Source organism: Culicoides brevitarsis, chromosome 3 (assembly GCF_036172545.1).
Source record: "Culicoides brevitarsis isolate CSIRO-B50_1 chromosome 3, AGI_CSIRO_Cbre_v1, whole genome shotgun sequence".
In the NCBI taxonomy this organism is placed as follows: domain Eukaryota; kingdom Metazoa; phylum Arthropoda; class Insecta; order Diptera; family Ceratopogonidae; genus Culicoides; species Culicoides brevitarsis.
Genome location: NC_087087.1, coordinates 5,379,493 through 5,402,834, shown reverse-complemented (window position 1 = coordinate 5,402,834; position 23,342 = coordinate 5,379,493). Strand labels below are relative to the sequence as shown.

Below are 23,342 nucleotides of genomic sequence, written 5' to 3'. Positions count from 1 at the left end.
TTTTCAATAAAACCAATCGATTCAAATAATTAATTTTAATTTAGAAAAAAAAAACTTTTTCCAAATATTTTCCTTTTCCTTCACACAAAATCAAACATTTTCTCCTTTTTAAAAGAAAAATAACGAAAAACTGCATCTCCGCAAAAAAAATCCTAAACTTAATTTGACTTTATGAAAAAACTTTATTTTTCTTCTTGTCTGTTAGTTGGTCATAACTTCTCCTTAAATATTTTCTGTCTAAAAAAATTCAATTTCCAGGAAGTTTTCAAGATAAAATTTAAAAGCAAAACGTCAGCAAAGAAGGAAACATTTTTGCTCTAAAAAAATTTATGAACTGCAATTAAATGCAAAAAAAAAAAAAAAATCTCCCAGACAGGGCCATCGCGCAACAGGCTATCACAATATTTATGAAACAACCGACATTTCTCTTTAAAATTAATAAAAAAAAATATTTATTAATAAATAAAATTAAGTCACCTAGAACTTTCAAGAGACTCGAGGCATCAACAATTAACAGCAAGGTGCTTTAATTTTGCATAAAATTTTTTTTCTTCTTTTTTTTTATTATCGCCGCCGCTCCAAGTTCGCACCACTAACAATAATTAAAAAAGAGTTATGTGAAAAAAAAAGTAAAGAAAGAATTTTTTTTTGTTGTATATGAATAAATTTAATGCCCATATTTTCTGCTTAATTTATACACACAAAGATTTTTTTTTTGCACGTCGACCGTCACCCGAGCAATGTTATAGCATAATATAATAGGACGTCAACCTTTTTTTTTATTTATTGTTTAGTTTAGTTTTGTTATCTTTTAAATTTTAAATTTTTCACAAGAATTTTTCTCTTTCTTTGGTTTTTTTTTCAGTAAAAGGTCGATCTCAGCGTACAGCTGCTGCTGCGAAAATAATGTTAATACAGTTACAACAACATTATCATTATAATCATCATCATGATGATAATTATTATTATTGCTATTATATAAGAGAGTGTTCTGTAGAGAGGATGTAGCGGTGATTTTTAATAAAAATTCATGGATAAACAGACTCGTCGTTCATAGAAAGAAGCAGTCAAGTGTTTTGTTTTGAATTTTTTTTCGTGAAATTTTTTTTTTTATATTTTTTTACTGTAAATTTTATCAAAAATTCTGCTATAAAAATATATCAAGTGTGCGATTTTTGCACCGTTTGCTCTAACAAGCGACGAAAACCGGCCATATATTAATAAATTTACAATTTACTTGATTTTTTTTAATAGCGCATAACGCATTTGCCCAAAAAATTCGAGAGAAGAGTTCATTGAACTATTTTGTGCGTTCAGTTGCTAGTCATTCTGTCTCTTCGTTCTTTTTGTCCATTTCTTTAAAAACATTTTTTTTTTACCTAAAAGTGTTGGACAAGAAATAAAAGACGTAAAAAAATGACAAAACTTGTTCAGTACTTGAGCAGAAAGAGACGAATTTGTGGGTAAATGCATTGATTTTTGTCAATTTTCAATGTTATAAAGTTGATTTATTGTCTTTCGATATTTTTAAAAGGTGAGTTTTTGGTATGATTTTTGACTTGAATGACATGAAAAAAGTTTTGTCATCAGATCGCATGTCATAACAGGTGACGACGGAGTGATTTGATGATTAGTTGTGAAGAGTTGAAGTTCGCGGAAAAATTTTTATTGAAGGGATTTTGCGATGTTTTATTTTTTTATCGAATTTTTCAACAATTTTTAGATTTTTATTATTTTTTAAAAAAATTTTTAATTTTTAATTTTTTTTTTATTCTCATATTTTTTTTTTCATTTTTAATTTTAAAGTAAAAGATTTAAAAATTAAAAAAATTTAAAAAAATTTTTTAAAAAAATTAAAAATTTTATTTTTAAAAAAATAATAAAATTTAATTTAAAATAAATAATTTATTATTTTTATTAAATTAATTAATTAAAAAAAATAATTAAAAATAAATAAATAAATATAAATAAAAAAATTATTAATTTTTAATAATTATTTTTTCATTTTTTATACATTTAAAAATAATTATTTTTTGTAAGAAATTTTATGCTTTTGTATTTTTTTTTATTAAAAATATTTTTTTTTTAAAAAAATTAACAAAAAATTTCCTAAATTTTAAAAATTTTAAAATTTTTAAAATTTAAAAAATTATTTCTAATAATTTTTAAATTCAAAGGAAAAATTTTATTTATTTAATTTATTTTTTATTTAAATTTTTTAAATATTTGCTCAAAAAATTAAATTAAGCAATGAAAAGTTTCAACTTTTGACTTTATAAAAATTTTAACTAAAATTGATACAAAATATTATTTTAAAATTAATATTTTGGTAGAAATTTTAAACAAAAATCAATTTATTTAAATTAAAATTTTGACAAATAATTTTCAAAAATAATAAAAATTTAAAAAAAAAAAATAAATATTTTATGTAAATTTTATTTATTTTAAATTTAGAAAAAAAAATTATTTTTGTTAATATTTAAAAAAAAATTAATTTAATAAATTAATTTATAAATAATTAATGTAAATAAAATAATTAAAAAATAAAAATTTTTAAATAAAATAATATAAAATAATTTAAAATTTTTAAAAAAATTCAAAATGTTTTAATTTCTTAAAAAATTTTAAAACTTTTTATTTATTTTTTTTTTTTAAATAAAAAAATCCTTCAAAAAAATTTTTTTTTGACTTTAATTTAGTCGCGAGACACCAATTTATCACAAAACAACCTAAAAATAGTAAGAAATTGATACATTTTGATCATCACACGAACTTTTTGTATACACGAACACATGTTCATACCGAAACTCGTTATTATTATGATAAATATAATACATTTATAACGAAATTCAGTAGTAAAATTATGCAAATTTTTCGGGTTTATGCGGATGACGATGATGTGTGGAATCTTGTTTAGAGCAGGCAGGCAGGCAATTTTAGTAAATTAGCATAAATATCGAAAAATAGGGGACCTCCAAAGTTATTAACTTGGTTCGTTCTATTCTAGAATTTTTGTCAAAATTTGCCAAAAAAAAAAAATTTTTACCGTTTTATTTCCCGTTTTTGCGATCATTTATTATTTCTTCAATTAATGTCAAGTCTCGGTTGTCTGCAGCAGCGCAAAAATCAGCAGCAAGTGCAACCGAGAGAGATAATAATCACTTCCCTGCCCATAAGTATGATGATTATTATTGCCATTATTATTATGATAATGTTGCGACGAGTAAAGTAGAGGATAATAAAATTAATGACGAAGCTGAACGTAGCAAGATTAGAAATATAATAAAAACAACAGATGTGTCACTTGTGTCACATTTTAATAATAATATTGTGGTAGGCACATCTTTCATTCATCGTTCTCATCAAGAAACAAAAAACGAGCAAAAAGAGACACGGAAAAAATTGCATCATTTTTGCGCGGTGTGTGCAAATTTATTCATGCCTACACGTAAATCATAATAATAAAACGCGAAAAAGAAAACTATCACGTCAACCTCAAACTTGTATGAATAAAAAAAAAACGAAGAAATAAGTGTGTGACATTATTACGAATGTGAAATTGACCTTGAACTTGATTTTGTTCTATTTTTTTTTTTGTTTTAAATTTTGTTGTCAAGAATTTTAAAATTTAATAATTTATTAAATTAGAGAGGATGACCGGAAGAATTTCTTCTTGATTTTAAAATTATTTGTAAATGTATGTAGATTTTTGAAGGTAAAATCGTTTTGATGACATGCAATTTATTTTATTTATTTTTGGACAAGAAATTGAACATATGTTCAGATTTTTTTTTGCATAAATTTATTTTATTATTTATGAAGTGACGTTATAAAAATTTTCGTCACCTCGAGGCTCATCAGTGTGATGTGTTGTTTAATTTGTTTGTTGTTAATTAATTATTGTTGTTTTAAATGATTTTTTTTAAATTATTGTTAATAATTTATTTTAATGAATTGACGCGAAAATATGATAAAATATAATTATTTATTATTGTTGTTATTAATTTTTAAGTGGTTTGTGGTTAAAGTGATTTAAAGTTATTTTTGGGGAAAAATGATTAATTGAGATAATCTCTTTTATTTTTTTTAAAGTTTTCAATAATTTTAATTTTTGCAATATATTTTTTATACATCAGATTTTTTTTTCATAAATTTAAATTTTTTCATTTTATTTTAATTATTAATTTTTATTATAAATTTTTACTAAAAAAAATATTTTTTTTTTATAAAATAAAATAAAATAAAAAAAATTAATTTATTTAAAATATTTTTTAATTATTTTTTTTATAATTTTAATAATTTTTTTTATTAAAATTTCTTTTAGTTTTCTTGGTAAATTTAAAAAAAATAATAATAACTTAAAAATAAAAATTTTAAAAATAATTTATTTTTTAAATTAAATTCTTGATTTTTATCAATTTTTAATTTATTATTAATATTAATTATTTTTTTTTTTAATTTAAAAAAAAGGAAACTAAAAAAAATTAATAAAAATTATTAAAATTAAAAATAATTAAAAAATATTTTAGAGAATAAATATATTTATTTAATATTTTTATTTAAAAAAAATAATTAAATTTAATTAAAGTTGGTACAAAAAAAATATTTAAAAAAATATAATAATATTTAAAAAAATATTTTAAAGTATTTTAAAATAAAAAAAATATTTTAAAATTATTAAAAAAAAATAAAATAAATAATTTTTAAATATTCTTATTTTAATTTTTTTTAAATTAATTCAATTTTTTGTTTAACTTTATTTCTAAAAAAAATTCTTAAAAAATTTTAGAAATTAGAAAAAATTCTTATCTCAAAAATTTTGGCTTTTTAAAATTAAATCCTTTTATATTTTAAATATTTGTTGAAAAAAAAAACTATTTATTCATCCCCATGACTGAACATTCATCATCATCTCTCATGCCACGACACTCGAACAAATCCGAGAAAAAATCTATATTATTTTACAATTTGATGTTATTTCTTTTCATATTCGTTCCTTCGAGCACTTGTTCGCTTCGGCAGTAAGTAAATTGTTTGAGTTCATACACTTACACTTAAGCCTCAGTTCAGACAGATTTGAATCTGAACAAATAAATTTAAATTGCAATAAAATAAATTGCAAATTCTTTATTGTCTCCCTTTTTCATTTTACTTTTTTTTTTGTTCCTTTCTGCTTGTTTGATGCTTTATTAGGGGCGAACGAACACTTAATTCATACGATTTTTTTTTCTTCTTATTGTTTTTGTTTTATTTGAGATTTTTTGTTCAATAGCGAAAAAAATTAAGTAGAACAAATATTTGAACAATAAAATTATTTTTTTTTTCTTAATTTATTACCGAAAATAATTTTTTTATTAATTATTATTTTTTTTTTTTTATATCTAATCCCATGAATTGACATTGAATCCACTCCTCTCCTATTTCCCATCATCAAAATCGTAAAAATACACAAAAACCCACAAATCCAGCTCCAACTAACGTATTGCAAATAATATTCAATCTCTATCGATTCTTGTACAAATATATCGAATCTCCAAAAAATATAAAATAAATATTTTATCTGTTTCATGAGGATTAATTTTTATTGTATATATTTGTTCAATATCACACTGAGCGTTCGATTTATACGCAAAAATTGAGTTTGACTGCACTTAGCAAGCACAACAATTTATACAAACGGAGGATATGTAATTGTCTGCTAAAAGTAGGAGGAGGAGGAGGAGACGATGATATTATTGTCGCATATGTCCATTTCAGTCCAGAAATTTATATTTTATCAGATTTATAAAAATTGTCTGAATTAAAATAATTAAATAGAATTTATCGATCGATCGGAAATGCATTTTCATTATGTTCGAAAATCGATTTTTTTGTGTTGATAATAAAAAGTTTTTTTTTTTTAATTTTTTTATTTTATCATTTAAAATAATATGTTCATTTATAGAAAATTTTTAAAAAAATATTTTGTTATCATTTATTTAATTTTTTTTTAAATTTAAATAAAAATATTTTTTTATATTTTAACAAAAAAAAAAAATTTTGTTAATTTTTATTAAATTTTAAAAAAATAGAATTTTTTTTTTTTTAATTATTTCATTAAATTTTTTAAATATTTAATTAATAAAATAAAATTAAGTTAATTAATTTTTTTATTCACTTGAATTTTAAAATTTAATTTTTGATTAATTTAATTAATTTTTTAAAAATTTTTTTAAAAAAATAAAATTAAATTATTATTTTTTTTAATTCATTGAATTTTGAAATTTATTTTTTAAAAATTAATTTAATATTTTCAATTTAATTTTTCTTGGGTTAAATTTTTTTTAAAATTAATTAAATAAATTTTTTTCTTATTTTCTTTTTAATCATGAAATGCATTTTTTTTATAAATCTTTAATTTTAATATTATTAAATTTTCAACAAAATATTTTTTAAAATTCATTTTATTGTTTTTCAATTTTATTTTTCATTTAATTATTTTCTTGAGTTTAAAAATTTATTCAATATATTAAATATTAATATAAAATTATTAATTTTCTTATTTTTTTGTGATAAAAACCAATTTTTTATTTTAATTAAAAATTCACACAAAATATAATAAAATTTTTTTTATTTTTTTTTAATATAACTCACCTTTAATTTTAATGAACCACTTGAAAGATAAAATTTTCGTTGTAATTTGTCACTCGGCACGGTTTATATCAATAACAGTAACTTATTGATATACACACTTTAGAATTATGTTTCAATTCAAAACATTCACTGTCACTCCAATTTTCGTTTGAATAAAAAATATTCGTGGAAAAATAATTTAATATTTTTCCTTTGATCCTCAGTTAATTAATCCAAATAATTGTTAATTATTTTTTTTAAATAATTTTTTTTTTCGAGTTTTATGTCACTTTTTTTTAATAATTTTTAATTATTTTATTTTTTTTTTTAATTATTTCACTTTTTTTTAATAATTATTTTTTTCGTATTAATTTTTTATTTTAAATATTTAAAGGTTAAATATTTTTTGTATTAGATTTTTTTTTTTAATAATATTAAAAATTGGAAAATTGTCGGCAAATACAAGGGCCAGTGGCCTTACTAACAATATAACATGCGAGAGACTCCAAAACTTTTGATCTCTGCACGTCTTTATATAGCCTTTAAGGGGTATTTTTGGTAGAGTTTTCTCACTGTATGTACTGCTTGCCCCAACTTGCTTCGGTGATAAAAACGCCGTGTATGAACGAACGACACAATTTTACGACTACTACCGCGCGTAGTAAAGATAAAACAGCAGCAGCAGTAAAAAAATGAAGAAGATGCGAGAAATGAGAGAGAGTGGGGATAAAGGAGAAACCGGAGTGGGGCAATTTGATGAGATACCATGCCGAGTATTTGTCATACGACGCGCGGTAAAACCGGCAATGTTCGATGTTCGCATAAAAATGTTCTTTTGAAGAAGAAGAAGAAGAAAAAATTGTGTGTAAGTACAAAATAGAAATAATTTTGGCGACTATGGACTTCAAAAAGTTCGTTTTGTGCATACCTTTCATACAGTTACTTCAACTTCAATGAAATTCGTGTCCCTCGTAGTTAATCTTTTTTTTCTCACTTTTATGTTAAAATATTTGTTAAGTTATATGTAAATGAACTGTGTGGTGTGACAGAAAACGAAGACAAAAAAAAAGAGCAAAAGAACTTTAAGTCAGTAGGAAATTCTGAGGTTAGAACTCTTTGACCGAGAAGATTGATCATTCACGTTCTTCGCGCTCGTTCTTGTGTGTATGTCTATTTTCGTATTATTTACATCCCATTGAACGTTAAAAACAAACTACAAACAATAATTATAGGTGTAGAGTGCCCCGAAGAGCACATCACATAGGGTACATACATGTTATTTAGCATTTATTTAGCTATATTGAAAAAATGGTAAGAAGATGATGATGATGAAAATTATTATAAATAAGAAATAGAGGCATAAAATAAAATAACATACTTTTGCTTTCCCGTCAGCAAAAATAGATTCTTGAAGTATTATTATAACTCATACTACAATTTGTAGCAAAAATCCGACTTAACGAAAAAATTCTGCGAAGAAGACACTCGAAACACGAGTACTTCTTTTTTCATAATAATAATTCCGCTCATTGAAATTGCGAATGAATTAAAATGTTGTGTGACATTCAATTATAAAGATCCAATGTGATGATAATGCAGCTAATAGCTCGTATAGTATTATTAGACTGCATTATTTATAATAATCAATATTAATTGCATTGATTGTCGTCGATGTCGTTCGTTCATATATTGCCGAGGGTAGGTTTTGATGGCACTATTAAAGGTATCTGATTGAACAATACAACTTTGCAAAAATATACATGTTTTTGTATAAATTTAGTTGTTGCTGCTGCTGTTTCGCCGAGTCTCTAATTGAATTAAGACTACTCATCATTATTGTTATTATCTTGTATTTAATGAGGATGAGGCTGGTTTATTTGAAGAGCTTAATTTTTGTAATGAGTAATGAAGGAGAAGAGGGAGAGAGAGATGATAACGAGAATCGATTAAGTAGCTACTTTTGGATATTTAGTTTAAGCTTTTCGATGACTGCGAGAGATGAAGGAGGATCGTGTGAAAATTTCTTGTTGTCTTTTCTTGTGTGACCTTAATTTTCAGTTTTAATCTCTCTTGTCATAAATTTACTTGACTTTTTGATTGGCTTTAGTTATACTGTGAAAAGTTTGTGTTTCGCGAAAGAGAAAAAATTGTACGAGGTTGTTAAAAAAGTTAAGGACTTAAAAATTTTAAAATGAGATTCTTAAAGGTAGATTCTTGTTTAAAAAGGTGAAAGCTTTGAGTTTGAAGTCAGAGTTAAAAATTTTCCCATATTGTCAAGTGATTAGGATATTCAGCTTGTAATGGATAAAGTTGTCCTGAAGTTCTTTTTGAAAGTTCTTATGAGACTTAATATTAAAAGTTCAATTGATATTGTCAAATTTTTTAAATTCTCGATTGGTTAAGGACAGGGGTTTGAATCTGTTGACTTATGCCTTGTTATTATTATACTTCGAACATTTTTTTTGGCTCAGACCTTAATAGTTGACTCTAAGTTATAATATGTTTCTTATGTGACATGGCATTGAAGCTTTAGAATGTGTTCTCTTTAAACTCGTACTATTAGTAGTTCTTATATCAATAAGTCCTTCCTTTGGTCTACTGTGACATTTTTTGAGTCATTAAATTGTTTTGCCTCGTTATGTTTGGCTTATGCACTTTTTCTGCCTACTTTTTTGTTATGAAGATATATTTGGCCTCATATAAGTCCAAAAATAGAATGAAGCATCCTCGAAGTAAAAAATTTACATCAGCACAAAATCGTCTTCTCTACAAGAGTAAAAGATCCTTATGAAGATCCATATTCTAACCTCTATAAGTCCAAAAATAGGATGAAGCATCTTCAGAGTAAAAAATTGACTTTAGCAAAAAAAAATCTTCTCTACATGAGTAAATTGACTTCAAAAATCCTAAAAAGAAAAAAAATAAAAATTAGTTCAAAATTCAATAAAACTTACCTCGCTCCATGTCTCGTAACCTTTCGATGCTGCGAGAAGTAAATTTCTCACAATTAGTTGATATCGAATTTCATTCCATCTAACAAAATTTAATCGCATATAAGAAATTTTTAAAACGTAACTAACTAATCACATCAACTAAACTCAAATATATCAAAAATACTTCCAATACTTCGATAGGTGCTTATAACTGTCATCGAAATTGAAATAACTTTTTTTTTAACAAAATATTTCTCTTACTTATGCCATTTACTTCAACACCTCGGCGCGAGTTCAGTGTGTCGTTAAAATAACAAAAAATGAAGAAATAAAGAATTGCTTCTACTTTTTTTTCGTACATATATCTAATAGATAATGAGAGGGCTCATATATATGGCGCGCGCAACTTATAAATAGAACACACAAAAATTTGAATAAAAACATAATTTCACTACATTTTTCGAATTGCTATCGTCGTGTGTCTTTTTTTTTGTTTCTTTTTTTATGCTTTACTTGTAATGTTTCATTTCACTATTCTCGCGTTTTTTTTTATTGTATTAACTAAAAGTGTAGCACAGTTTCAATTTTTTTTCTTCATATGTGAGTATCGATGGTCAAGTAAATGTGACAGTTAATCATTTACCGACTTTTTTTTATATTTTATAAAAAAAATGTAAATTTATATGTAAAGTAAGGCAAAAAGTAGTGCAGTTTTATGGAAGGTATGTAAGATTTTATGATTTTAATTTTCACTTGAATTATTTTTTCATTTCAGATTTCAGAAGGATGATTTCAAGGAAAGCAATGAATTAACGGAAATTCGGGAAAAAAATTTCCCATACCGGGAATCGAACCCGGGCCTTCCGGGTGAAAGCCGGATATCCTAACCACTAGACAATATGGGATTAATATCAAGAAGTGTCTCGTACGTTATTAAGCGTACAGCTTCTTTTTATTAATAGATTTGAAACACGTTTTTTTTTCGTCGATCGTAATCTGGTTATTCAAATGTGTTCAAAGTGAAGTAATTTTTTTTTTGTGATCAAAAAGGTTGTTGATTTATAGACCCTTTTATTGCCTTTTTAACCTTTAAACCTAACAGGTTTCCTTTCTAAAGTTCTTCAAGTAATTTTTTTCGTAAAATGCATAAAAGTTCAGTCATCCTTTAAATTGCAAGTTTTGTTCATAAATCGTCTATGGAGCAGTATAATTGTGCAAATTCACGAAAATAATCAAATTTGCAGCTTTTCTACAGTCGAAAAAACTTGAAGACATTACTACCAAAGAGAGAACCGTTACACGATATATTCATGCATTTATTCAAAAAATAGCTCTATGCTTTCCGCTTGGCATATATGAGAGAAAAGAACGACATATACACACAAAATATTTGTCTAATAAATTCTTGCATTAAATAGACAAACCAACAAGCAATCGTCTTCTTCTCTTCCACATTCACCTTCATCTTTCTCCTTTTCTGTATTTATTTTCATATGTTTTATGTGTTTTCGTCGTCTCTGTCGTCGTCGTCGTCGTGGTGCGTTCGCTGCACAAGTTCCTTTTATTCTTGAAAATATTGTGTGTGTGCCATAACTTGGAATTATCTCAGTGATAAATGAAGCAAAAAACTACTCAGACAGCAGGCAGGCACGAAAGAAAGGCAAACGGCTGCAACAGCAGCAACAGAACAAAAACTCTTCTTTCTTCGCTTATCTCCTTTTTGCAATAATAATAATAATATAATAATAATAATGGCATACAGTTACACACTAACTCTTTTTCAACGTATAGATGATAGACTTAGAACAGAACTTTTTTTTGTATCTTTTTTTTATTATTTAATATATTTTCGCTAATAAGTGACGCTCGCTGTGTGGCACAGACAGGCAGTGTCAGTTTGAAGAAGTACTTGTAAAATTTATTTTGAAAAGAAAGTCTATCATCTATTAAATAATATAAAATGGAAGGGAAATAAATAACGCTGAAAGGAGGAGAGACGGTAAATCTATACTCTATCATCATCGCCATATCATCATTATTACATGGTACTCCTCGTCGTTTCATATTTGTGATAATGCAACGAAAATAAAAAAAAAATGAAGAGAAACCAAACTTGTAACCAGAATATCACAGCCTGAAGAAACATCATAGTGCACGGAAAATAAATACCATATCAATATCGAGTGGCAACATCAGCAGCAGCAATAAGCAGAAGCTGCAAAGATTTCTTCGTTGTCCATTCTTTACTCTTTGCGAGTACTGTACACGGAAAAAAATTTAATTTGTTCAATTTTTAATGATAATTACAATTAAATTAATATTAAAGAAAATTAAAAATAGTTAAAAAATTTTTTTGATTAATTAATTTCTTAAAAAATTTAATTTAATTTATTTAAAATTAAATAAAATTTAAATTTAAACATAAAAAAATAAATTTTAAAATATAAATAATCAAAATTAAAATAAAACCAAAAAAATTAAACTTTAATAATTAAGAAATATTTTTTAAAAAATTTTATATTTTTTAAAAATAATTTTATTTATTTTAATTAAATAAATAACTTTAAAGAATTTTAAATAAAACTATATTGAAAATATAAAATTAAAATTAAATTAAAAAATAATATTAAAATAAAAAAATAATTATTATAAAAATTTTAATGTAAAAAAAATGATAAAAAATTAAATTAATAAAAAAAATAATTTATATTTTTTTATTATTATTATTTTTATACATTTTTTTTATTTTATTTTAATTATTTTTTCTATTTTTTCTATTTTACTATTAAAGTAACAAATTATTAATTAAATATAATTATATTAAATTATAATGTATTTAATATATTTTTTAATTTAAATAATAATTTTAAAATTAAGAAAAATTAAAAAAAAATATTAAATGTTATAGCATTATTTAAACATTAAATATTTATTTTATTTTTTTATTTTTAAATAATAAATAATTTCGCCAATTTTTTTTATATCAAAAACAAATTAAACAATCAAAATTTAAATTTTAAAATTTTTAATTAAATTTTATTAAAATTTAAAGAATTAAAATTAAAAAAAAATCAGTCAAACAAGGTTATTTTTAACAATTTTTTTTTAATATATTATTTTTAAATAATTTCTCGAATAAAAAAAAATAATGATTAATAATGCGGTTAAAATGAAATATTTTAAATTAAAATTTATATTGATCAAAAAAATTTTTTATATAAAAAAAAAATAAAAATAAATATATAAAAAAAAATAAACAATAAAATTTATAAAAATAATTTTATTTAATATTAAATTTAGTTTAACGAAATTAATAAACTGAACAAATTTAATTTTTTTCCGTGTAGAGAAAAGTAAAGAAATAAAGAAAAAAAATTGTTGTAATGAGAAAAGTGCGTTGTGTGTGCAAATGACTGATGTCGTGCAAAAATAAATTCTCGTCGGTCCATCCGTCGTCGTCGTCAACGTTGAGCTCGAGTATCCATAGAAGCAACAAGGGATGTACGTAACGTTAACATTTATTAAGTTCATCGATCTTTTTTCCGTCTTCTCACATCAACATCATCACCATGCATGAATGATGCAAAGTAAATTTTTTTTTCATTATTGAATAAGCATAAAAGTACAAGGAAAAAAGAACATTTATCAATTAAATAAGCTCTTGATATATTTATGTAGCTCGTATATTATACGCGAATATTGATGTATCAAAATGCTCGAAGAAGAAAAGGGTATTCAATCATCATTCATCTCTCTCTCTTGGTTCTCTTTGCCTCAAGAACGAACTGCTGAAAGAACTGTTAAGTACATGTCTTTTTTTGGGTCTCCTTATCTAAATCTATAGAAATGTCACGGAATCTAAATCAACTTTTTCAATTAGGGCACATTTTTAGTTACATCGCGACTATATTGGAAGAAAAATTTCATGTTGAGATCATTAATTTCGTTTCTCTCTCTCTCGAAGTAAAGCAAAGTGATCAATGAATGATTGTTTGGGAGATAAGAAGAAATTAGGGACAGCGACACTTTTTGTGCGTGACATTTTTTATTGTTTATCGGTTAATGCGTGTGTGCGTTAAAGTTTTAGGAGATTCTGTAACGGGATTTCTTGTTGACCTATTTATTGAATTTTTTTCATGAAGCATTCTTACAGAGTTTGAAACTTTTGTGGTTGATAAGTTGAAGAGTTTTGCGGAGATGGATGGTAAGTTGATTTTTTATAAAAATTACCTTGAAGGCTTTAAGGAAGATTTTTTTCATGAGTTGAAAAATTAGAATTCAGGATTTTGGATTTCAATAGAAGTCGATGATGATCTTATCAAAGCTAACCTATTAAAATAAATGAAGCCTATTTAGAAGCAAATATCAGATACTGAAAGTTTTGGTTAGTCATCATATTGACTAATTTTAAACTAACCAAGACTCCTCACATCACCCGAAATCAGCATTTCATCGAAAAAAATGGCATTAAATTTAAAATTCAACAACGAACCAAAGTGTTTCTATGCCTTTTTAGTGAGATCGGGTATGTCAAAGAGGTACTTTTATATACCCAAATGCACTAAAAAATGTCTAAAATCCGTTTGGTTCGTTGTAGAATTTTAAATTTAGGTTTTTTAGACTACTTTAGGACAAAACCATCAAAAAATCTCATGCCATTTTTTTTTCGATAAAATGCTGATATCGGGTGATGTGTCCTATATTGAATAAAAGGTTACCTCGATGGCTTCTTGAACCTTAGAAGACAAAATATCAGAAACCTTTGAAAATCAAAACCTTCTCAGATCTTGAAACTTTAATGAAATTCCAAAACAAAGAATTTCAAGTTCCTTTTTTGTCTTTTATGTTTGTCTTTTTTCAGAACTAAAGCTTTAAGTTGAAGACAAATAAGGAATTTGAGATTTTTTGATTTGGAATTTCATTAAAATTAATTTACTAAATTAGAAGTCTTTAGTAGATAACACGATTCAACTAATTATTTCTAAAAATTCTTAACAATTCTGAAACCTATTGGAGTTGATAGAGGACTTTATAATTTTTTATGAATTTTTGAAAATATTGAAGAAGCTTTTTTTTTGCTCCTCATGTCATATCGATTTTTGACAAAATTTTCAGATTTTTTGACTAAATTCGGCTCTGTCAAAAGTCGAGATGACATGAGGAGCAAAACAAAGATTCTTTAAAATTTTTCGAAAATTCATAAAGTTTTCTATCAACTCCAATTGGTTTCAGAATTGTTAAGAATTTTCAGAAATAATTAGTTGGATCGTGTAATCGAAATAACTTCAAGCTTTCTTTAAGGATTGAAAAGGGATGAAATTAACTTCTTAAATCTTTAGAAATTAATTTCATCCCTTTTTAATCCATAAGTAAATTTCAATATACTTCAATGAATAAAATCGATTTTTTTTTACGAATTTTAAAATTAATTTTAGAAGTCTTTAGATATACTCAAAAAATTACAAATTCTACTAAAAATTTATTTTAAAAATAAAATTAATGTTAAAAATTTGAGTATATTTTAAGACTTATAAAATTAATTTTGAAATTCACCAAAATCGATTTTAAATATTTCAGTTGAAGAAATCTATTTATTTATTTATTTATTGCAACAACAGGTTTAAAAAACCCTTGGCTACATAAAAACTAATTTTCATTTGGGGCGAAAAAGTTATTGGAGAATCCGCCGGCATAAAAAAATCCATCTTTTCAAAACATGCCAAATATTTTCCGTAAATAAATTTTTTTCCTCTATTCAATAAATGCAAGTTTCTTTTATACTTTAAAAGACTTCAATATAAGCATTTACTGAAACAAGGAAACATTGAAATCTTTCGTCACCTTCTTGATACAAATCTCCTTAATTATAGTATAAATAATTCCTTTAAAAAAACGAATTTCTTTACAATTGATATCTTGCTGAGATAAGAGTTCACTTATTTTTCATTGTTTATAAAAAAAAACTTTTTTTTTTTACTTATTTCATATAAACTTTATTAAACATTTTTAATATATTTTTTTTTATTAATTTTTAAAATAATTTTTTTTTTAATTTTGTATCGTAACTATAATTCACTCGTTGGTACATAACTTCATTTTTAAATTTTTTCAATATTTTTTTTTATTTTTTTCTCGAAGAAACATACCTGAAAAAATTTCACTTTAAAACTTTAAATTTTTATTAAAAAAATTAAAAACTTACCAATTTCAATCACATTTCACTCAAATAAAAAAAAAGGTTAATCCAAAATTTATGGTTCCAAATTATCATTTATTAATTCCTCCAATTGTCTATTGGCAAAGGGATACGGTTCACGTTGCTCTGCCGCATCACCAAAAATACTGTTGAAGATTTGCACATACAGAAAAATCACGAGCTGAATGTACATTTTTTTGTAAAAAATTGTTTAATAAATTTTTTTTGTAAGTAAGAACTGACTTCGCGGGAAGCACTTTACAGACTTAATCGCAAAAGTGCATTTACCGAAACTTATATAGAAGAAGGAAAGGCGAATATCTGGAAACCCTTGAAAACAAAGCAACACGACAACGCGAAAGAAAGAACAACGGATCTTATGGGCTCATTTACGCGATCAATATGCGTGCGTGGTTCGTTTTTTATTCCTTATTGTACTTTATTTGCGTTACCGGATATAAAAATCGCACTCTGACATAATAAAAGTCCCTGGCGAGAACGGAATACGAACAAAAAAAAAGTGAATGCACGTTCGTTGCATTTCCAGTTTTTTTGCTCGTATTGCCATTAAGCGTTTTAAAGAGAATATTAAGATTTAACGGTATCGCATGTGAAAGAGACATAAATGCGATCAATAAGAAGAAGGAGTGATTTTTTCAATTAGAATGTCATCCCCGGAAAAGAAGTACAAAAATGCGGAAATTTGACATTGACATTGTTAAAGAGGCATATGAACACTTTCTATGTCAATATTCCTCGTCGCCAATGAGTTACCGTACGCTGCCTCCGACGGTCATGCGCAGTACCATTCGGAGGGGAGAAATTTTTTTTCTGAGAGCTCAGACAAAAATTTGTCCCGACTAATTTAATCCGATTTCATACACCGGCATTTCATAGTTGAGTTGGCAAATAATTTTAATGCTCTCACGCTTTTTTTTCTTCTTTTAGCAAAAAAAAAAAAATTTTTTTTCAAGCTGTCCTGTTTTCTCGGAATTTTTTGCGCATCTCCAAGACTAAATAAAGGCGTGTAAACTGGAATTTTCCTCAGACCATCGTCGTATAAATATGACCCAAGGGTCCCATATATCTTGGAAATGGACTGTTACCTGTTTTGTAGTAGAAAGAAGAAGGAGGAAAAAAAGCTTGAATGAAGTAATAAAAAATTAATAAAGAATTTTTACCTCGAAGAAATTCTCGACTTTCGTCGCAAATCATAATTTTACTTTGGGCATAACTAGACCATACCATAGGAAATGCATAATTGAGACGTCGTCATCAGCATTTCGTACCGCATGTTCTTTAAATTTATTTATCCAACAATTTATTTTCACGTGAGCAACATACGATGGGATAAAATGCTTGAGCTTTTCTGCATAAAGTGAGCATAAAGGCAAAAACTCTAAACCAATGTAGGACAATAATTTATTATTTATGACAATATTGTTTAACATATTCCATGCTCCATGCTTAGTTTACAATAAATACACTTGTTTCAATTGGAGTTTGGAACATCTCTCTTTCTCTCTCTCTCGTTGTGTCTTTTCTCCTACGTTAGAGTTGCCGTTTTGCTGTTATTGCTGCTATTTTGTTGTAATAGAGCAATAAATATTTTAAAAGTTTTTTACGTAGCGAATGCAATTCCGATGCCGGTCAGGTGGGTAATGTTACAATGTAATTTAACTCGAAATTGACTAATGTTATAATATATTTAAATGTAATTAAAATGAGAAGTTGGAAAGTTGTTTGGTTTGATAGTTTTGAAGATTTTATTGGTTCTTGTGAAGTTTTTGTTTTTCTTTTGGATTTAAATGAGACGAAAGTTAAATATTTAAAATCTAAAAGTTAAATAAAAGTTTTTTGGAAATTTTTTTTAAATTTGTAACCTTTTGATGTTTTATATAAATTTTTTGCAAAAATATAAAATTTCTTTTAAAAAATTTTTAAGAACATTTTAAAAAATTTAAAATTAAAAAAAAAATATTATCCAATTAGTTCTTGAAAAAATTACGAGATAAATTTTAAAATTATTTTATTTTTAATTAAAAAAAATTAATTTTTTATTTTAATAATTATTATAATTAAAAATTATTTTAATTTATTTTATTTTAAAATTTTTAATTAAAAAAATTTTAATTTATTTTTTTTTTAAAAATTTTTTAAAAAATTTTTTATTATTTATTTATTTATTTATTTAAAAAATTTTTTTTATTTTTAAATTTTTAATTTAAAAATTTTATTTACCTTAATTTATTTTATTTTTAAAATTAAAATTATTTAAAAAAATAAAATTTTAAATTAAATTAAAATTATTAATTAAAATTTAAATACATATTAATTTTTTAATTAAAAAACATCAAATATAATATTTTTCACATTTTAATACTCCTCGAAGATAAAATAACAAATTTTATTTTTTTTACCAATTTTTTTTAATTTTAAATTTGTTTTTTTTTTTTAATTAAATTTTTATTTATTGAATTAATTTTTTTTTAATTTTTATAATTTAATTTCAAGCCTTTAAAAAATCAAAAATTAAAACAAGCCCTTAAAAATTTTTATTAATTTAAAAAAAAAATTTTTTTCACAGCTACAATTTCAAAAATATTCTCAGTATGGAAAAGTCAATTAAGGCTTATTTTATGATGTTTCTAAAAAACTCGAGGCTATAGAAGAAGTTTTTGTCAATTTTGTTCTGATATCTTCTGTTCTTGTCAACTCCAAGATATCATTCTACGAGAAATTTGTTATTTCTTGAACATAGTTGAATAATTTCATTTCCTTCTTAATTCAATGAAATCAGTAACTTGAATAAGGAAATATTGTTCACTAAATCATTCTATTTATTTTGATTCAATTTGTTGTTAAGGATACTCGAAGCCTGAGGAAATTTGTTTAAAGTTAAATTTATAACTGAGAATTATTTTGTAAGAAAATTTTCAAAGTCTCAAAGTTTTGTTTTTATTTAATTTTTTTTAATTTTAAATTATTTAATTAAAATTTAATAATTAATTTTAATTAAAAATTTAAATTAAATTATTAATTAAATTAAATTTTAAAAAATAATTAAAAAAAATAAAGAAATAAAAAAATATTTTTTTTATAAAATAAAATAAAATTAAATTAAATTAAATAAAATAATATTTATTAATTAAAATACTAATTTTAAATTTGAATTGTATATTTTTTTTATTTAAATTAAAATTTTATTTAATTTAGGTAATTTTATTTTATTTTATTAAAAAAAATATTTTTTTTTATTTCTTTATTTTTTAAAAATTATTTTAAGAAAATTTATAAGATTTTTTTTTCCATTTTACGAAAATTTTTCTTTAATTTTCTAATATTTATTCAAAGCTTCTTCATTTAAATTCACGACCTTTTCCAACAATTCACCTACAAAGCAAAAACAAAAAATCTCACAAAAAATGTAATTACCATTTCCATGCCTCGACTATTTCCATATCACACCATTTTGCATACATTTGCTTATCTTGCATTTTCCAACCATCTATTTATCCAGGCAGTAGGTCATTCAACTTCAACCGTATAATTTCCCCGTTTCGAACAGAATAGAGTGTATCAGAAAAGCGAAACCAAAAATCATGTTACATCCAAAAAACAATTTTCTGTCAGACAAGTGTCAAGTCCTTGTTTTGTAGAATAACGAACTGCCGATCAATAACAGGAAGTATCTTTGTCTGCTGTCGCTTTGTTACTTCTTCTAGTATCATCATCCAACATCATCATTGGTTTGCTATTTTAGGTAGCAGCGCATCATGAAGGAAATAAAATTAATTTAATAACACAGACAGGTACGTTGCACAAAAAAAAATCGTGTAAAGTAGTTGTTGAAACATCAGCAGTTACTTATGAACCGAAGATGATATCCGATTTTGGTTTATTTGGCCCAAAGGAACTCTCGGTATGTATTAGCTTGGATGTTGTTGAAGTAATTCTTGTTTGTTTTTTTGCTAAACTCCCTTCTTTGGTTTTTTTGTGTGGCAAAAGCACTTTGGTAAGTGCAGTTCTTCGTACATATGTTCTAAAATTACAGACATGGGAATGGAAACTCTACTTATTTCCAGATTTATGAGATTTTTTTTGTGCAAAGTATAGTTTTTGCCGGAACAGAACAAAAACTGAAGAAAATCTCATCTGGGAATAAAACGTGTTGTTTTTTTATTATTTTTCTCTTCAACCTCACTCAACGTTTCCATGGAAAAGATTTAACAGAAAAAATATTGAATTTCAACTTTTTATTATTTTTCATTTCTCAGCCACTTCAAAAGAAGATTGAAATTAAAAACATGAGTCATTTTCATTAAAGCTCGAAATATATTCAAGGCCGCCATGGAATTCTAATTTTTCAACTTTGACTCCCAACCAACAACAATAAATAAAGGTACCGTTACATAAATCACAAAAATTATCGATTTTGTCTCGTCTTGTTCTGATGTTGTAATAATCCAAGCTGTTTTTGTCAAAAAATTACGCAATCTTGAAGAGTCTTTTTACACAAAAATATTCAAATTACTTTTTTTTCTTCATTTCCCTTTATATTTAAATGACGATTAAAGAAGAAGAAGAATAATATCTTTGTGATTGATAATAATGTTAAACAATTTGTTGTTGTTTTTTTCTTGCCTTTTGTTAAAAATTAAGATTCTTTCGGAGTTCTCTCATCATGTTCTTCTTGGTTTCGCGGTACAACAGGTGTCAAGTCACAAAATCTTTTTTTTTATTAAAAAAAATAATAAATATTTTTTCTTACAAAATATTATTTAAGCTGTTACGAGATGAAATTCGACGACTTGGCGCAAAAATGTTCTTTCACACTTTTTTTGACATATATTTCCATTATCTTCTTTTTTGTGTCTTCTTTGCGTTCACATAATATTTGTTGTGTAATATCTACAGAAACATTTTTGGCGACAAATCATTCGATACTTTTATAAGCGTCAATAAAAGTCATCAATCAATTAATAAGAAGATTTTGTTCAGAGTTGATATGAGAAAATGTGATATATCGGAACAAGATGGTTTTGTGAAGTGATGAGGATATAAGAAGAAGAACATGATTCGTGATCTTTGAACTTTTTTTGATGGATCTCGGGTTTCAGGGACTTGTAAGGTAAGTTTTTTTTAATTTGATAAGTCTCAGTTCTTATGTTTTTCAGTTCGAAGGATTGTTGAAAAAAGTTACTTGACAGTGTCAAAGCAATTTTTGTCAAATTTTGCTCCAAATGGATAAAAATTTATCAGAGAGGCTCTAATTTATCATTTTTAATCATTTTTTAACTCAAAACTGCCAAAAAATTGAAACTGAAAAAAAAATTTTCCTTTGACATAGTTTTGTTTTGAAAACTAAATCAAGAGCAAAAAAACTGTGTCAAAAACTGTGTCAAAGCAATTTTTGTCAAATCTTGCTCCAAATGGATAAAAATTTATCAGAGAGGCTCTAATTTATCATTTTTAATCATTTTATAACTCAAAACTGCCAAAAAATTGAAACTGAAAAAAAAATTTTCCTTTGACATAGTTTTGTTTTAAAAACTAAATCAAGAGCAAAAAAACTGTGTCAAAGCAATTTTTGTCAAATTTTGCTCCAAATGGATAAAAATTTATCAGAGAGGCTCTAATTTATCATTTTTAATCATTTTTTAACTCAAAACTGCTAAAAAATTGAAACTGAAAAAAAAAATTTCCTTTGACATAGTTTTGTTTTGAAAACTAAATCAAGACAAAAACTAAATCAAAAACTGAGTCAAAGCCATTTTTGTCAAATCTTGCTCAAAATGAATAAAAATTTATTAGAGGGTAAAAGTAAAGCATAAAAGTAAACGTTTTCTATCAGATGAATCTGTCACAAAATCTTGATGTTTCGAGTTCGAGAAATCTATTCAAAATGATTTTTATTAAAAAGAAAATTAAAAATCTGTTCTTTTTACGACAATGGAAGTCAAAACTCGTTCTCTTAAAATATTTTGTTCCAAATTCTTATTTTAGAAAATTTTATCTAATTTTAAATCCTTACAAAAGCGATCATTAGTTTTTTGCAATAGGCTATTTTTTATACAAAACCCTCAAAATTGGGCTCCAGTAAAAAATATTATTTAGTTTCGGTTATTTTTTTCGCATATACAGGACAATATTTTTTGCTATAAAGAAAATTTTTATCTTTAGGGGATTCATGATATGAATGATGTTTTCTTAAAAAAAAAGGTCAAAAATGGCGGTTTTTGTATGAAAATTTAAGTTCGTTTCAAATGAACCTCCATATCTATGAAACCTGTGAAGATAAAAATTTTCTTAAGAGCGAAAAATGTTTTTCTATGATAGCCTAACAAAAACGTATATGCGAAAAATATTACCGAAAGCAACTAATATTTATCACAGGAGCCCAATTTTGAAGGTTTTGTATGAAAAAAGCCTTTTATGTCAAAAACATTTAAAATTACTACTAAAAAAATTACTTAAAAAAAGAAATTTTCAAGTATGTATATTCTTAAGTTCAAAATTAGCCTTTTCTGAATTTATCTACATTTTTCTATTGCATTTGAATTTTAACGAATTTTTTCTCATAGCATTATCTACATAACGGTATTTAAAATAATAAAAATCAACATGTTACCGAATCTGAGGATAACGATTCTCAATTGCAAGTGTTTAGAATTGTTTTTCATCATTCATTAGCATCAGTATCATACTGCAGTAATCAATATAAGGTTGAAAAAGGGATTTGTACAATATATAATTTCGTTTCTTTATCAAGCATTTTCTTCATTCGAGTTCGATGGAAGTCATGAAATAAACCTTCTTGGATATTTTCGTTAATACGAAGTTGGCATGTAGTTTAAAGCAAAAATTCTCATCTATCAAAACTCCAATATATTTCATCTTACCAATTCTTTGAAGCGGGTACCATTCCATAGCTTTAAGCTTTTAGTTTCGAGTAGTTAGACAATACTTACTTAAAATTATCTTTTCTTTTAAATCTTTAAAGAAAATTACTTACCTAAATTTTTTCCTAAAAAACTCTAAAGTAAAAATTTAATTATTAAATTAACCTGATTCAAAAAAATCGCATACTTACTTTCCAACTGCCCTTCTTCTTCCTCCTCCTTCTACCTGTGTGAGTCACATTGCTGCGTTTCCAATTTCATAACTTTCTCATTCTACAATTCTCTTACCAATATTTCACCATATAATAAAATAATAAAGAAAAAAATCTCTCACAAAACTTCTTAACTGTTTTTACCTACATGCTGCTGCAGCGCAAAGGCACATGATACGACGATAGCCAATATATACGATGAGTTGTTAGGTGAAATTCTCAGAAAATTAAGCACAAAGTTCAAAGATGATTAAATACTTGGATTTTCTATTTTCATGCATTTATTACTTCTCTTCTCCGTTCCGCGCGCACCGCTTATATTCGCATACCAAAAAAAAAATCTATATATTATTGTATAATGTATGCATGTTAGTACTTCTCTTCTTCGTTTCGTTCGTTTTTTTTTCATTTTTTTTTTCGTATAAATAAATAATAATGTACACATATTTAATGTGAACAAAATAGTTGGGAATAGATATCCGATGGA

General features: G+C 24.6%; 1 protein-coding gene and 1 non-coding gene across 2 annotated transcripts in view; both read right to left on the bottom strand.

Moving 5' to 3' along the window:
* The window catches only part of LOC134833755 (titin), a 49,757-nt gene extending 42,933 nt beyond the window's left edge, over positions 1–6,824 (bottom strand). Inside the window, exon 1 of the mRNA XM_063848189.1 lies at positions 6,634–6,824. The gene's annotated coding sequence lies outside the window, so the exon portion shown is untranslated. The remainder of the gene's footprint in view (positions 1–6,633) is intronic.
* A 3,554-nt stretch (positions 6,825–10,378) lies between these two features.
* On the bottom strand, positions 10,379–10,450 carry Trnae-uuc (transfer RNA glutamic acid (anticodon UUC)). The gene has a single exon. It is a non-coding gene; the product is annotated as a tRNA-Glu (tRNA).
* Positions 10,451–23,342: the final 12,892 nt, after the last annotated feature.